Below are 8094 nucleotides of genomic sequence, written 5' to 3'. Positions count from 1 at the left end.
ATTAGAGACACAGATTTGTCCAATACAATGAAAAACATATTAACATAATCAAAAACTTAGTAATACAATAAAATATCCATACATGATTTATAAGTCAAGTTATAGCATCTAGAAAAAAAAATAGCCTTGTCTTCCTCTCTGAATAACAAGCAGTAAGGTATGATGTCATAGTTGTCTGTGTTTTTATATCTTCATGAAATTAATTTTTTTTTACTCCAGAATTTTTTTTTTCACTGACTGTAAAAGTACTCACTTAAAGGTCTGTCCATTCCAAAACAAATTAGAGAATTTTTATTATTAGGTCATAGTTCCGCAGATGTTTGTATCTTTCTGGTTCAGGGCTGAAAAGCTGTAGTCACTTTTCTTTCTTTCTTTCTTTCTTCCTTTCTTTCTTTCTTTCTGAAGAGAAGAGAAAAGAAAAGGAAAGGCAAAAAGAGGAAGAAAGAAAAAAAATAAGGAAGAGAAAGAGCTAAAGTATGGAAGACTGAAAGAGTGAATGACTGGAAGAAAACAAGTATGAAAAAAGAAAGAAAAGACAGAAGATGCCAAACCTATGGGGATGACTGTGGTTTTACCTGGAGTTAAAAATGTACTCAGTGTCTGAAGTCATATCACCTTAGGCTTTCATATTACTAGTTTTCAGAAAATGATGGTTACATACAGAGGGATTCAAACTAATTGAGTGTGTTTACTTTCAAAATGGCTATCCTCAACACCTTCACTCTGTTTTTGCTCTAAGACTGCAAGTGCTTCTGTATCAGACACACTGTGGTCTTCAGTCATGGACTTCCCTGTGCCTTGACAGTTATAAATCTGTGTGTGGATGCCAGAGAGCATTTTGGTTCGAAGCATCACCAACGCAAAGCAAAGGAAAGGAACATTTAAGTCCCTTGAGAAATTGGACACAAGATTTACTCTTAAAACGTGATGATAGTTCATAATTTTGAAATACAGCTTTTCAAAGCAATTGCTTAGTGGCCAGAACCTTCCCAGAAAGTAGGATTTCGTCCAATTTTTGCCTTTGACTGAAGAAATTAAATTCCAAATCACTCACCTTATCACAAGAATGCATACTGGATGTTCTGTGCATGTGTACTTAAACATATTGAATGCATTTTCTAGCCAAGAGAGAGCAAACCCGAGCGTTTCTATCACCTAGACTGAAAATGGATCCATGGGTAAGGAGGAAAGGGTTCACTTTGTGAAGTATTTTTGTTTTCTATACCAAATTCATTAGTTCTCCAAATAAGGTTTCCAATTTTTACAGCAATTAAGTAGTTTACATGTATTTATCCAGCTTCACTATAGAATTTTAATATTTGAAATGTAGCATGAGTCAACGTGGCAATCATCTATTCTGTGTCGAAATCTTCTTCCCTAAAGAAGACTTGCCTTTGGGAGGTATGTTCAAAGACTTTAAAAAGTGTATGCATAAAAGTGTTCTGCTTATGTTACTAAAGATGATGCCATAAAAATTTGCCCTTGGAGTGGAAGGTGATGATCTTTGCTATGGTGATTAGATCTCCTATTATTCCTCCGAGTTGGGAAGGCTGCTAAGAATGTGCTAAAATGTGGTAGTGAGTGGTGCAGATAGCCCCCTTATCTGACAACTTAAAGCTATATTTTAATCTTGGCCAGTGCCATCAAGAGACTTAGAAATAAGGAGAAAATCTTTAATATAAGAGATAATTTAATTAAGCCTCTTGGAAGAAGCAGAGCACAGGGACATAATAGCTAATGCTGACAGTCTTGCTGATAAGATGTGGACAAGGGGGGAAGGTTTTAAGATAAAGGTGGAGGGATTTAGATTAGATACAAGAAAAAAATTCTTTACTTAGAGGTAAGTGAGGCACAGGAACAGGTTGCCCAGAGAAGCTGAGGATGCCACATGCCTGGAAGTTTTTAAGGCCAGGCTGGATGGGATCCAGAGCAACCTGATCTAGTGAATGGCTTCCCTGCTCATGGCAGGGGTGTTTGACTTAGATCATCTTTAAGGTCTCTTATAATCCAAGCCTTTCTATGATTCTATGATTCTTTCTCAGCCAGTGTTTCTTAAATAGTGTGCTGTTACAGCATTTTGCTGTGGTCTAGTTGAGAAGTGCCATGGCCCTCATGTTGTCCGTTTTCCACACGAGGTGCAGTTCAGACAAATTAATATGAGTACTCTGATTTGAAAGCCTGATTCTTAACTGTGTTTGCAGCTTTCTTGTCTCTATTTTCTCAGCATCACCCAATGGCTTCTAAAGTATGAGATAGGATGAGCTCTCTTGTTCAGGCTCTGGACTATCCAGTTGACCGTTTTGTGACTATTTGTGATGAAGGAAAGGTAGATCTAGATACCATACCTCATGATTTATAATCCTGTAGGATGTTTTAAAGCTCACCCCAAGCTTCTAGTGTAACATTTAAGTACAGATTCTGTACTATTTTGGGGTTGAATTCAATCCACATGTAGATAGGCAAAATTCTTTTCACTTCTATCAACATAGTTGAATTGCTGAAGGGCCCACAATTTTTTCAAGAGTCTTTCCTAATTGTCAGTGTTTGACCTCTGCTATGAATGAACAGCTACAAGGGATTAAAATGAACTAAGGAACCACAACCTTGGCTGACATTATCCCAATTCTAGAATAAAGTGGCTCATGTGTCTTTGCTATTCCTCCTTTCTTTAGGGTTTTGGCTACTGAAATTAAAATGAAAGCGATCAGATATGTGTCATACTGAAAGATGTGGAAGATGCTGGTGGAACTGGAAATCTAATAGCCATATTGTTCTTCCAAGGACAAGTTCAACTGAAAGCGATAAGGCAGTTGTCTCCACTCCCCCTGTTCAATAATGGTCCTTCATAAGTTGTGTGTTCTAAAAACATCTTCAGGTTTGCAAATGCTCTCTTATGCACTAACTATCCTGATTTTCTCCAGTCTGGGCACTGCATTTCAACATCCCTGAATGTCCCTGTTGTTGGGTGACTTTTAATGTTATCCGAGAGAAAATAGGAGAGCAGAACCACCCAGGCCATCCCTTGCCAATGCAAATTGTTCAGAATTCAGGGACTGCAACTGAGTTGTGCTCTTCCTTTACATGTGAAGAAATTACCTGTTATTAAAAATTACTCTGCAACAGTAAACTAAAGAATGACAATCTGTGGGTCAGAATGAAAGAACAAAAGTTGCAGAAGCACTAGGAAGCAATGTTAATTAGAAAAAAGAACAAAACTAACTTAACATGGCTCAGAGTTACAGTGGAGCCAATGCAAAGAAAAAATCAAATACTTTTAACCAAAGAAATTTGCCTAAGATACTCTTTAAATGTAATTACGAAATGGGACATTGTTTATCATCATGACTAGGGACTTTACCTATCTGTGCTAAAACGTATGGAAGGGCTGTACTTCTGTAATTACTGCACCTGCCCAGGAGCAAGCACTTCTAGGGTGGACATTGGTTTTGTAGTAGAAACGATCCATTATACTTGAGATGATATGGTTTCCATCAGTTTTACTCCATTTCACTAGATCAGACTTCCATGCCTGTGTCAGGCTCCAGCATTGCAAGGACAAAAGTCAGACCTGGCTTCTCACATACATCTTGTTTCCCACAAGGCATGAACTGGAGAGTTTCAGCTACCATGGGCAGCAGGAAAGCTGTGATTCTTCAAGGAACCTGCTCTAAAGTGGCTCCTGTCCTTCCCTCCTCTAGCTGTAGTGACTTTTGCCAGAGAAGCTGGATATTGCTCCTCCGTGAAGGGAAGGGAGCATTAGGAAGGGAAGATTCTGAGTAGTCTCTCTCTGCCTTTCTCTGCTCTTCCACTTTCTGCTGTAGAGAATATGGGTCAGTTATCTCTCTGCTCTACTTGAGAGCAAAAGCTAAAAAGAGGACTTGTTCCCCTTCAGAGAATTTCTCAGATGAATGAGAAACTTCCAGAAAGAGCTCAAATAATTGTGTTTTCAACATTTTGGATGAAAAGAGGAATTAACTTGAAAACCTACTAGTAACAAATATTTTTCTATAGGTATTAAGATAATGCAGACTTGCACAATGACCCAAGTCTATAAACCACCAAACTTTCATCCCTCATGAGATGACTTTCAATGCTCCTCAGGTTCACAGCAGATGCTGATGCTTTGTTTCACTGTGCTTTGCACCCTGAATTTCTCAGGGACTATGAAACAACCCTTTGCTTGATGGGAGCAGTCAGAGGGGGATGGGGCTGAGCAGCAGGAGAAAGAGTAACTGAGAGACTGATAGAGACATCCTGACAGCTGGAATGGGTCATCAATAGATCCATCATGCCAGTAATTTGCAACAAATTTAACATACATCACTTTAGTCAGGCCACGCTGTATCTGTCTTGTCACAGCATCAGAGTGAATAACACTTAAATCGGGTGTCACCGTTGACCTCTCTGACCCTGGAATTGACACTGCTGTTTGAGCTTGGCCTAGCTGGCAGCAGATGTAGGGAAGATTAGTACAAAAGGTGGGGGTGTACTAAAGGAGGACAGAGCATAACAGTACAACTTAACCAGGCAAACAAATGGTGTCCCTGGATTTTCTCCCAGTCCTGCTTTGCTTGAGGAAGTGTTGGCACTTGTTTAGACCTTCTTGCAGCATTCTTTAGTACATTAACTGTGTATATGTTTTTCATTTTGACTGATTTTATATGTATGCATGAAATATACATATGCAATAAAATTTGTAGACTATGAGGTGACCAGCATGGAGACTGAAGTCTGTCATGGAGCCTAGTGAAGTAAAACACAAACAACAGTAAAACTAAATTGTCATCTTCCATGTTTGAAACATGAGATCCAGCCTGAGACATGAATGGATGCTTTGATTCTCTTGCCACTTTCAGCATCTCAGTGCAGACCTAGCCCTTTAGGAAATGATCAAGCTTCACAAAAAAGTGTCTCAGTTAAAGAGCAGGAGAGACCAAGACCCTCATTAAATCCCAGCATCCTGTGATGGCTTGGGACATGTTAAAAAACCTCCTAGATTATGCCATGGAGAATGAAGAGCCTCCCAGCAAGCACAGTCAGTCCTGGAACTTGGGGGGGATATTCTCCTGATGTCAAATCTGAAGACTGATTTAACTCAGAACTTATGAGCAAGGCTCACCAACCAGCTAAACGACACATTTTCATCCGTCCAAGAGAAGCTGTTTCCCCCATTTTCAATCTTAATGAATACCTTCCATAGACTTCTATGGTTGTTTCTACAGACTAGCATGGAAGTGACTACAAACCTGTTAATTCTCCCTGGTGCTAGAAACGAGACACCCTCCACAGCCAGACGGAGTCCACTGAGTCTGCTCAGCATTTACTTTTGAATCAGCACACGATAGAATTACACGATTTGTTTGCTCACCCGAAAGGCGCTTTAGAGCCATTCATGGTATGTGTGTGACTGGATGCTGGGTGGGCTTTTCCCCTGCAGGCATTCAGCCTTCTAAACAAATATGTGGCTGTGGGATAAATTCGGATTTCTTTTCTTGAGGCATTGTTCTTAAGTGGGTGACTTTTAATTAATGGATTTTGAATGGTAATAAAAGAAGAAGCTGTCTTTGAGCAGGTAATTGGAAGTCACAAAATTAATATGTATATGACTTGTATAATAGTCTGTCTTTTTTTCTGACAGTCTGCATGATGTTTGATATCTTGGTTAAACTGATTTATCACATCACTAAATATCCCTCAACTGGAAGAACAAGAAGCTCTTTGGTTATTCTGTATGTCCTATAATATTCATATATAATGACGGTTTGAAGGTGGAAACATACCAAAAGTGACAGAAATAATAAGAAAATTATAAAAGTTTAGAGAAATTAATGCTGTATGCAAGGAAAACAATTTTTTGTTTGTTTATGCATTATTTTTTGGAAAAGACTGGTAGTAAAGCAGAAGGTATTTTTCAGTTAGTCATCCAGAATGTTAATCAGATTCTACTTGTCCTTATTGCCTTCTGTGTGTGAAGCTGACACCCCAGACACCCACTGATACCACCCTGAGCTTCCCTCTGTCCTTTTCAGGATGGGGCTTCAAAGGATCTGAACTAGTCTGTCTGGATTACACCAAGGGCTACTGAGGGCAGACTATAACATTATATCTTTAGAAGGAATCGTGTCAAAATTACTTGTGTTTGTAATCTTTTTATAGTCAACAACTGAATTGGTGTACACTGTGTTTGATTTTCTGTGTTGCTTGGACAGAGAAAGGCAAAACAAAAGGAAAAGTCAGCACCTGGCAAACCACATTTTGCTCGGTGTTTCCAGGATTCAAGATCTGAAGGAAAGTGAATTTACTCCAGGAAGGTGATGACCTCAGCCCCATTACCCAGTTGTCCTATGGTGCACTGTGAAGTTGTATTTCAGAGAAGCTGGGGTCATACAAATGCAGGCATGAGGCACAAGTGAGTCCACATACAGTTCATAAACATATATGAACTGGGCTTAGCCATGATGGACAGTCAACTTAACCTTTAAAAGAAATTGTTTTATAGTGATCTGTTTGCACTGTACTTGAAACTGCTTCTTCCCTCATTATTTTTGATGTGAAAGGAGGAATGAAAAGAATGTGTTTGACAAAGGACCTTTGATGCGTATGTGTGGTGGTTTGGGGGTTTGCTGGTGGATCCATCAAGGAGTCATGATGGGGATCTGAAGGACAGTTTGAAACTTTCTCTGGACTCTAGGCAGCCCTTGGGAGTGTGTAACAGCTATTCAGGATAGGAGGTAAGAGGCAGACAGCACAGGTGCTAACTCTATGGTCCCCTTGGTGTCATCAGCTGCAGTAACTGGCCCAATTTACCTGTGTGAGCTCTGTGGCTCTTCGGTGATTTTTTTCTGACCATCACCATATTTCTATTACTGGGGAAAGATATTTATTAAATTAGCTGTGAATACTGTTAAGTTTGGAATATATGAGCACATAGATTTCTTTTTTCTCCAAGGGATGCCAATCTTAGACCTAACATTTAAAATTCAAGTATAGGAATACAGCCAGAGTATCTCATGAAATCAGGATTTATTTACTTCATGGCACCATTTTGCCCTTTGGTCTAGTGTCCTTTACTGGATAAAATTTCATGTAACAGATTATGAGTTCTTCTCAAAAAGGAGGCAATCCACCACTAGGCTTTCTGGCTATTGTGCACAGGCGCAAGATGAAAGTGATAGTATGAAACATTTTCATTCTAATCCCCATAATGTACTCATATGACACTACCTCAAGGAAGGTATTCACTTTTGGGGGGAAGATATGTGTGGCTATGATTTTTTTCAAATATGTTATTAAATAGAAAGTTGTTAAAACAGATGATCCAATTCTTGTGGTAGCTCTACTCTTCTGGCCTAATGTGGGTAGGAGAGAGTGCTAAGGTATTAATAGCATCATAGAATCATGCCTTCCACTAGACCAGGTTGCTCAAAGCCCCATCCAATCTGGCCTTGAACACTTGCAGTTGTGTTTCATCTGCAGATACTGTGGGCAACCTTTTCCAATACCTCAACACCCTCACAGCAAAGAATTTTTCCCTTATATCTAATCTAAAGTTACTGTCTTTCAGTTCGAAGCTAGTTCCCTTGTATCGATACATGCTCTTGTAAAAAGTCCCTCTCCAGCTTTTATGTAAGCCCCCTTTGGGTACTAGAAAGCTGCTATAAGATCTCCCCAGAGCCTTCTCTTCTCCAGTCTGAAGAACTCCAACCCTCTCAGCCTGTCTTCACATCAGAGGTGTTCCAGCCATCTGATCATCTTTGAGACACTCCTGGACCCCCTCCAAGAGGTCTGCCACCTTGTTTGGTCTGGTAGGTGTTAATACCCACATTCTTTACTGTTTTCACAGGAAATTAAGCTGAAAAACTACAAAGGGGAATGATACTGAAACTTTGCTTGGAGGACCATGCAACTGTGGCTATACCTCTTTCCATTCTCAAAATAGTTTACAGATCATTTTTTTGGCTCTGAATTCACTTCCATGAGGTAATTGCATCCTTTAGTTTCACACTTTAAAAATAAGAGTCTGGGACTTTATCCCAGTCTCTTCCTCTCCCTTCTCCCATACCAAAACAGAGCCACAGCCCTCTTCTGCTTAGA

At 39.6% G+C, this 8094-nt stretch overlaps 1 long non-coding RNA gene across 1 annotated transcript; it reads left to right on the top strand.

Annotated features, from left to right (window-relative positions):
- Window positions 1–470: 470 nt before the first annotated feature.
- On the top strand, window positions 471–6588 carry LOC116440009. The gene is made up of 2 exons (XR_004238367.1): window positions 471–1178; window positions 2673–6588. It is a non-coding gene; the product is annotated as an uncharacterized LOC116440009 (long non-coding RNA).
- Window positions 6589–8094: the final 1506 nt, after the last annotated feature.

The sequence above is a fragment of the Corvus moneduloides genome, chromosome 2, assembly GCF_009650955.1.
Source record: "Corvus moneduloides isolate bCorMon1 chromosome 2, bCorMon1.pri, whole genome shotgun sequence".
Classification (NCBI taxonomy): Eukaryota; Metazoa; Chordata; class Aves; order Passeriformes; family Corvidae; genus Corvus; species Corvus moneduloides.
Note: the sequence above shows the minus strand (reverse complement) of the source record. Positions and strands in the feature narration are given on the sequence as shown.